This window comes from Physeter macrocephalus, chromosome 16 (assembly GCF_002837175.3).
Source record: "Physeter macrocephalus isolate SW-GA chromosome 16, ASM283717v5, whole genome shotgun sequence".
NCBI lineage: Eukaryota > Metazoa > Chordata > Mammalia > Artiodactyla > Physeteridae > Physeter > Physeter macrocephalus.
In genome coordinates, this window is record NC_041229.1 from 100914916 (window position 1) to 100922871 (window position 7956).

Consider the following 7956-nt stretch of genomic DNA (forward strand, 5'->3'; position numbering starts at 1 on the left):
ACCGAGCCTGAGCCCAGCCCCACCCTGGCCTCACACATTGTGCTGCTGTGTCACATTTTACCATCTGCCAAGCCTGTACTGATTTGGTCCTGCCAGGGCTGTGTACCTGGACAAGTCACTCCTCTCTAGGCTTCAGTTTTCTCATCTTTGAGTTGGGAATATCAGACTAAATGACCTTTGCAGCCCCACTCTTTCTCTTTTTTTTTCCATTTATTTTATTGTGGTGAAAACCCACAAAGTTTACCATCTTAGCAATTTTTCATCGTATGGTTCAGTAATGTTAAGTATATTTGCATTGTTGTGAAACAGATCTCCAGCACTATTTTATCTTGCAAATCTGAAGCTGTGTACCCATTAAACAAATCTCCTCCCCCATCCCTGGCCACCACCATTCTATAACTACTTTAGAGATTTTATATAAGTGAAATCATGCAGTATTTGTCTTTTTATGACTGGCTTATTTTACTTAGCATAATGTCCTCAAGGTTCATCTGTGCTGTAGCCTGAGACAGGATTTCCTTCGTTTTTAACGCTGAATAATATTCCATTGTATTCACAGACCACATTTTGTTTATCCACCCTCTGTTCATGGACATTTGGGATGCTTCTACCTCTTGGCTATTGTGAGTAATGCCGCTATGAACATGGAAGGACAGATATCTGTTTGAGACACTGCTTTCACTTCTTTTGGATATTTAGAGGTGGGATTGCTGGATGATATAGTAGCTCTTTTTTAAAAAATTTATTATTATTTATTTATTTATTGTGGCTGCATTGGGTCTTCGTTGCTGTACGCGGGCTTTTCTCTAGTTGCGGCGAGTGGCGGCTACTCTTCGTTGCGGTGCGCGGGCTTCTCATTGCGGTGGCTTCGCTTGTTGTGGAGCACGGGCCCTAGGCGCGCAAGCTTCAGTAGTTGTGGCGCACAGGCTTAGTTGCTCCGTGGCATGTGGGATCTTCCCTGACCAGGGCTCGAACCCATGTCCCCTGCATTGGCAGGCGGATTCTTAACCACTGCACCAGCAGGGAAGCCCCCATATAGTAGTTCTATTTTTAATTTTCTGAGGAAACTTCATACTGTCTTCCATAGCAGATGCACCATCTTACAATGCCACCAATAGTGTACAAGGGTTCCAATATCTCCATATCCTTGCCAACACTTGTTTCACTGGTGTTTTTTGATAATAGCCATCCTAATGGCTGTGTGATATCTTATTGTTTTTTTAAATTGAAGTATAGTTGAATTCCAATGTTGTGTTAATTACTGCTGTACAGCAAAGTGACTCATTTGTACATATATACACATTCTTGTTCATATTCTTTTCCATTATGGTTTATCACAGGATACTGAATATATTCAATAGTTCTCTGTGCTATACAGTAGGACCTTATCCTACTGTTGTTTATGCATTCTATATATACCAGTTTGCATCTACTAATCCCAGACTTTTCCACTCCTACCCTCTCCCACCCCTCGGCAACCACCAATCTATTCTCTATGTCCCTGACTTTGTTTCTGTTTTGTAGGTAGGTTCATTTGTGTCATATTTTAGATTCCACATATAAGTGATATCATACGGTATTTGTTTTTGTCTTTCTTACTTCACTTAGCATGATAATTGCTAGTTGCATCCATGTTGCTGCAAATGGCAGTATTTTGTTCCTTTTTATGGCTAAGTAGTATTCCATCGTATATATGTACCACATCTTCTTTATCCATTCATCTGCCAGTGGATATTTAGGTTGTTTCCATGTCTTGGCTATTGTGAATAGTGCCGCTATGAACATAGGGGTGCATGTATCTTTTTTTTTTTTCTTTTGTATAAAACACAGTCCCGGGCTTCCCTGGTGGCGCAGTGGTTGAGAGTCCGCCTGCCGATGCAGGGGACACGGGTTCGTGCCCCGGTCCGGGAAGATCCCACATGCCACGGAGCAGCTAGGCCCGTGAGCCATGGCCGCTGAGCCTGCGCATCCGGAGCCTGTGCTCCGCAACAGGAGAGGCCACAACAGTGAGAGGCCTGCGTACCGCAAAAAAAAAAAAAGAAAAAAAACCACGGTCCCTACCATTTATTTATTTATTTGTTTTTATAAATTTACTTATTTTATTTTATTTATTTTTGGCTGCTTTGGGTCTTTGTTGCTGCGTGCGGGCTTTCTCTAGTTGCGGTGAGCAGGGGCTACTCTTCGTTGTGGTACACAGGCTTCTTATTGCAGTGGCTTCCCTTGTTGCGGAGCACAGGCTGTAGGTGCGTGGGCTTCAGTAGTTGTGGCTCACGGGCTCTAGAGCACAGGGTCAGTAGTTGTGGCGCACAGGCTTCGTTGCTCCACTGCATGTGGGATCTTCCGGGACCAGGGCTCGAACCTGCATCCCCTTCATTGGCAGGCAGATTCTTAACCACTGCACCGCCAGGGAAGTCCCGCATGTATCTTTTTTTAAATTTTTTTTAAATTTTTTTAATTTTTTTTTAATTTTTTTTTTTTTTTTTTTTTTATTGCAGTAAGTTTTCTGAGGAATCTCCATACTGTTTTCCACAGTGGCTGCACCAACTTACATTCCCACCAACAGTGTAGGAGTGTTCCCTTTTCTCCACACCCTCTCCAGCGTTTGTTATTTGTAGACTTTTTTTTTTTGTAGACTTTTTAATCATGGCCATTCTGACTGGTGTGAGGTGGTACCTCATTGTAGTTTTTTGTTTTGTTTTGTTTTTTTAATTGATTAATGTATTTTTGGCTGTGTTGTGTCTTCGTTGCTGCGCGTGGGCTTTCTCTAGTTGCGGCGAGAGGGGGCTACTCTTCGTTGCGGTGCACGGGCTTCTCATTGCAGTGGCTTCTCTTGTTGTGGAGCACGGGCTCTAGGCACACGGGCCTCAGTAGTTGTGGCATGTGGGCTCAGTAGTTGTGGTGCACAGGCTTAGATGCTCCATGGCATGTGGGATCCTCCTAGACCAGGGCTCGAACCCGTGTCCCCTGCATTGACAGGCGGATTCTTAACCACTGTGCCACCAGGGAAGCCCCCTTCATTGTAGTTTTGATTTGCATTTCTCTGAGATGAGTGATGTTTAGCATCTTTTCACATGCCCATTGGCCATTTGTACACAGCCTCTTTTTTTTTTTTTACTACGGGGTATTCTAAGGAGCTCTACTGTACCATGATAGTGATGCCTCCAGGGAGAGTCTTTCATGGCTGCTAGGGCTCTTGAATAATGAATAATAACTCTTCACTGAGGAGTTGTGTCTAGGGCCTAATAACCAAGCTCAAAAAGTGGTGAGCTTTAACTCAAAGCCAAATTGCAAAGCTCTGACTTGGGTCCACTTTGCGTGTCTGCTGGAGAACAAACGCCTGGGCTTTGTGACTGCTCTTTCTAGTAGGCCCAGAGTTTTTCGGAAATTTGCCCGACTGGGCCACCGTCGCCCCTACGCAGCCTACACAAACATCATTTGGCCCCAGGAAAGTGGCTGGTGGCACCGTAGGGGTGTGGAGACTTCAGTGTGTCCAAGAGGCTGTGTAGCAGCTCGTGGAGAAGCCCAGCAGGGGCTGGGACAGGGGCTCTCTTCAAACCTCATGTGCCCCGCCCCCCCAAAAAAATGCTCCAGCTGGCCAGACCCTCCCTTGCCTTTTGGATACTTCCCCCTCCCCCTGCCTAAACCCAAAGCCCTGACAGTGGCCCCTTGGCAGCTCAGGAATGTCAAGTAGTCCCTCTCTCTTTCCAAGTAGCCTGAGGGGCCTCGCTGCCCCGATGGGGGTTTGGAGACAATGGAATCCCTAGTATCCCCAGGGCCCCTGACTCCAGGAAAGTTGCCAGCCCCACTGGTTTGAAGCCCAGAGAGGCTATGGAAGTCCCTAAGGCCTGCAGAGAAATGTGGGAAGCTGCTGGTTGGGCTCTGGGGAGGAGACATAGTTCGGGCTTTTAGCCACTCCACTCCAGGTGGCAGGAGGGTTCAGCCGTCTGTCTCCCCCTGTTGGGATGAAGTAGCTGGAGGCAATGGCCTGGCCCTGAGCCCTGTCCTTGCTTTACCTCCAAGGAGATCCTATGAGGGCCATCATCTGCCTCATCTCTCTGGGGGCAGCTGAGGCAAGTGAAGGTTCTAACCCACTCAATTCCCCACTACCTCACATGAGCTGACACCAGGCTGGGGCCCAGGGAACAGGTCAGGTGTCAGCAACTGACCACTGATGGCTGCTGAAGACAGGGTGAGGGCCACGCCTCCTCCATCCTTGTGCCCATGTGTGAACGTGGTGGGGGCAGGGGCATCTGCCGTCACTTCCAGCCTTAGCTGCCAACCACATTCCTCTATCCCCACACATGCTCAGGGAGGGGGTTCGAGGATGCCTCAGTGGAGAGGGCTCAGGCCGCCAGGGCTGTGCTGGTGACAAGGCCTTACTGGTTGTCCTGGCAACCGAACGCAGGTGCTCCTGGTACCAAGGAGAACACACATGACCCCTCAAGCCCTTCTCTGGATCCTGCCCAACCTGTCCCACAAATGTCAGTGACAATGATTTCCTACAAAGTGTTAAACGAAAATAAAATTTTAGCACATCAGAGAACTGTACTTAGGGTTCTCAAAGTGTGTTTCCCAAACCAGGACATCCGCATCACCACATCAGCATCACCTGGGGACTGGTTAAAACACAATTCTCTGCCCCCAAAGCAGACCTGCTGAGCCCCACTCCGGGGATGAGCCCAGCAGTCAGTGTTTTCACAGGCCCTCTGATGATTCTGACGGGCACTCAAGTTTGACACTTCCTGCCCTGTAGCATAACCTTAGCCTGACTTCATTCGGCGTTAGGTGTGAATTCTTAACTTTTAGGAACACGTACCTTTGTCTGAAAAAAACTACAAAGTGTAGGGGAGCAACCTACACTCTCAGAAGGAATTTAAGTAAAAAATAGGCAAGGGTACCTTACCAAGCAAGCCAGCCAGTAGGGCAACCACATCCGGTGAATGACAGCACCCCACTCCCCACTCTGGCGCCCCTTCTCCCCTTCTGCCCCAATGGCCGTCCCGAGGCATCACCGACCCTGCAGCTCCCAAAGGCAGGAAGACCACCGACTTCCATAGATGGTCCGGGGGCGGGGGCGGGGGGAGGGCGGTCAGGCCAGTAACCTCAGCCCCGATGGAGGGGCCTCGCTGAGCCGATTCTGGGGACCCATGGTTTGAGAGCTGTTTACGGTCACCCCTAGGTAGTGTCCCCACCTCTGAGCGCTCAGGGTTTAACGTTCTAGGAGGCGCAGCGGGAAGCCCATTCTTCGCAGACTCTTGTTCTGGGCCCCACTGGGCGCGGACCGGACCCCCCGAGGGCGCGGCGAACGCCGGCTGTGGGCTTTCCGTCCCTCCGGCCCCGCCCCGCCCCCGCCCTGCCGAGCGCTAGCCGGGCTGCTGACGGTGCCCCCCGCAGGCCAGGGTGTGGTGGCCGCGGAGCCTCGCGGGCGGGGCGCGCCAGCCTCGACACGGCCCTCCCCGCCAGCCCCGCCAGAGCGCGGCGCAGCCAATGGGGGCCAAGGCGCTGCGCCGGGATTGGGGCGGGCACGGGGCGGCGGCAGGGGCCGGGGTGCGGGGAGGGGCGAGGCGAGCGCTGTCAGCGCGATTATAAGGGAGTGAAAAGTTGCCGGCAGACAGCCCGGCGCACGCTCGTACGGCGGCCGCAGCGGCAGGGCGGGGCCGCGGAGCAGCGGGTGGCGGCGGAGGAGGTCTTTGAACGCGGCCTCGCTCCTCAAGGGGTCTCGCTCGGCGAGGTCGCGGCTTCGCGAGGACTTTTGCACGCAGCCATGGGCGGCGTCGGGGAGCCCGGAGGGGGACCTGCGCAGCTGGGGCCGCCGCTGCCCACCTTCCGCTGGGAGCAGATCCGCCCGCACAACCTGCCAGGCGACAAGTGGCTGGTCATCGAGCGTCGCGTCTACGACATCAGCCGCTGGGCACAGCGGCACCCGGGGGGCAGCCGCCTCATCGGCCACCACGGCGCCGAGGACGCCACGGTAAGGCCGCCCACCGCTGGCGGGGTAGAGCCCAGCGCTCGCTGGGGCCTGCTCGTGGGCACCGTGCCCTGCTCCTCTGGCGGGGCCTTAGCATCCTTCCTACTCTCGCTGACCTTTGACCTCCCGGCCGGGGACCCAGAGTTGGGATGCACTAGCCGGGGCCTGATGTGGAGTAAGGAGACCACATCAGCATGGAGGACCCAGACCCCCGGCAGTGGACCAGGGCTGGGCTGGAGCAGGTCTGTGCGGGAGGAAGGGGCTCTCAGAGGTGGGTGTGTCATGGCAGAAAGCACTGGTCCTTGGTGAGGGGGCTCCCTGATGCTCTGAGGTTCCTCCTCTCAGTGCTGGCTCTCCCAGACCAGGCTCCTCATGCTGAGCGAGTGCTTGCTGGATGCCAGAGGTAGGGCGGGTTCCCCAGGGGCTGGCAAGGATGTGCCATCAGAGGCTGGAGGCTGGGCAGCAAAACTTGAGCGAGGCCTAGAGGTCTGTGGCTTTCCCAAGAGCTGCTGTAAATGGTTCTGAGGAGCCGTGACTCACCTCTCCTGGGCTAACAGCTGCATGTGGGAGAATTTTGCTAGTCAGGCTGGGTGGGCCTCTTTGGGAAGCACATTCACCCCAGGAACAGGCTGGCCCCTGTGGACCCCAGCTTCCCCTTTCCAGCCATGTTCAGACATGTTTTGGTCAAGGAGGAATGTGGCCTGTCCAGTGGGACCATCTGGCAGAGCAGCATCAGGATGAGACTCCTCACCAGCCCCTTTTCCCACAGTCCCCCATCTGGACAATAGGACTTGGGGCCATGACACTCTGTCCTTGACCATCCAAAATTCTAGGCTGGTCACGCTGCGCACCAGGAAGGTCTTCAAGATTCCAGGGGATGAATCCCTAACTGGCGGAACTTTAGATAACAAAAGCGATTGTGTCCCGTCGCAGGAGGGTCAGTGCCCCTGTTGCCAGAAACATCTGCACTCTGCCCACTGCCTTCTCCCATGGCTTGGGCGACCTTCCCGGGACTCTTTTAGGGGAAAGAGCGTCTCTTCCTCACTTCCCCAGGAAGCTGAGAGGTTAGGGTCAGAAACCTCCTGAAACTCTAGAAGCTGACCAAGAAAGCCTTGTGGGAGGTGCTGAGTGGCCCGGCGGTGGCCACGGAGTTGGAGCTGACTGTGGGCCGGGGAGCGTGTGACCGTGTTAGGCCTGTACACGTGCGAACGAGGCATGGGTTTGTGTGCGTCGTTATACATGTGTGCGTTGCTGCCAGGGCGTGGGGGGCATGAGGTGCCACAGCCCCTCCCCCCTCAGCCTGGCTGAGCCCTGGCCACCCCTCCAGGATGCTGGGGGTGGCTACTCTGGCCTTTTTTCAACCTCTGACCTGTCGGACTGGATGGAGGCTGACAAGAGGAAGACGATGGAGAATATTTACGAATCGTTTTTTCCTGCTTGGTGCCCAGGTCTGTGCTGGGGGCCCTCCCGTGTGGGAACCCCGTTTAGCTCTAGACCCTGAGACCCGCCCCCCCGTGACAGTTTTCTCACTGATTCGTCACCAGTAAGGTCTGTTTTCCCATTTCCATTAAAACACTCTGTCCGTTCCCTGGGGCCAGGTCCCGGCTCTGCCATTGGAGGCTCTGAGGGACCTGGAGCCAGGCATGTCACTCCTCTGAACCTCAGTTTCCTCATCTGTAAAGTGGGGACAGCTGGGCCAGACAGTGAGCCGGCTGAGGGCGGGACTGTGCCTTCTCAACTCCGTGGCCCCAGAGCTGCCATGTAGTTGTTCCTGGTCAGTGTATGTTGCCAGCTGATAGGTGTGAGTGTGCCCTGCAGACTGTAGAGTGCAGTGGACAGCCATGGCGTAGCCACCTCTTTGCTGGGTCACCTTGTCTGGTTCATTCACGGCTGTAACGGGACATGATGTTAGGCCATCTCTTAGCTTCCCCGAGGCCCCAAACACTGGGCTGGAGTTGCCAGAAATACCTGGTCTGTTCAGGCCAAAG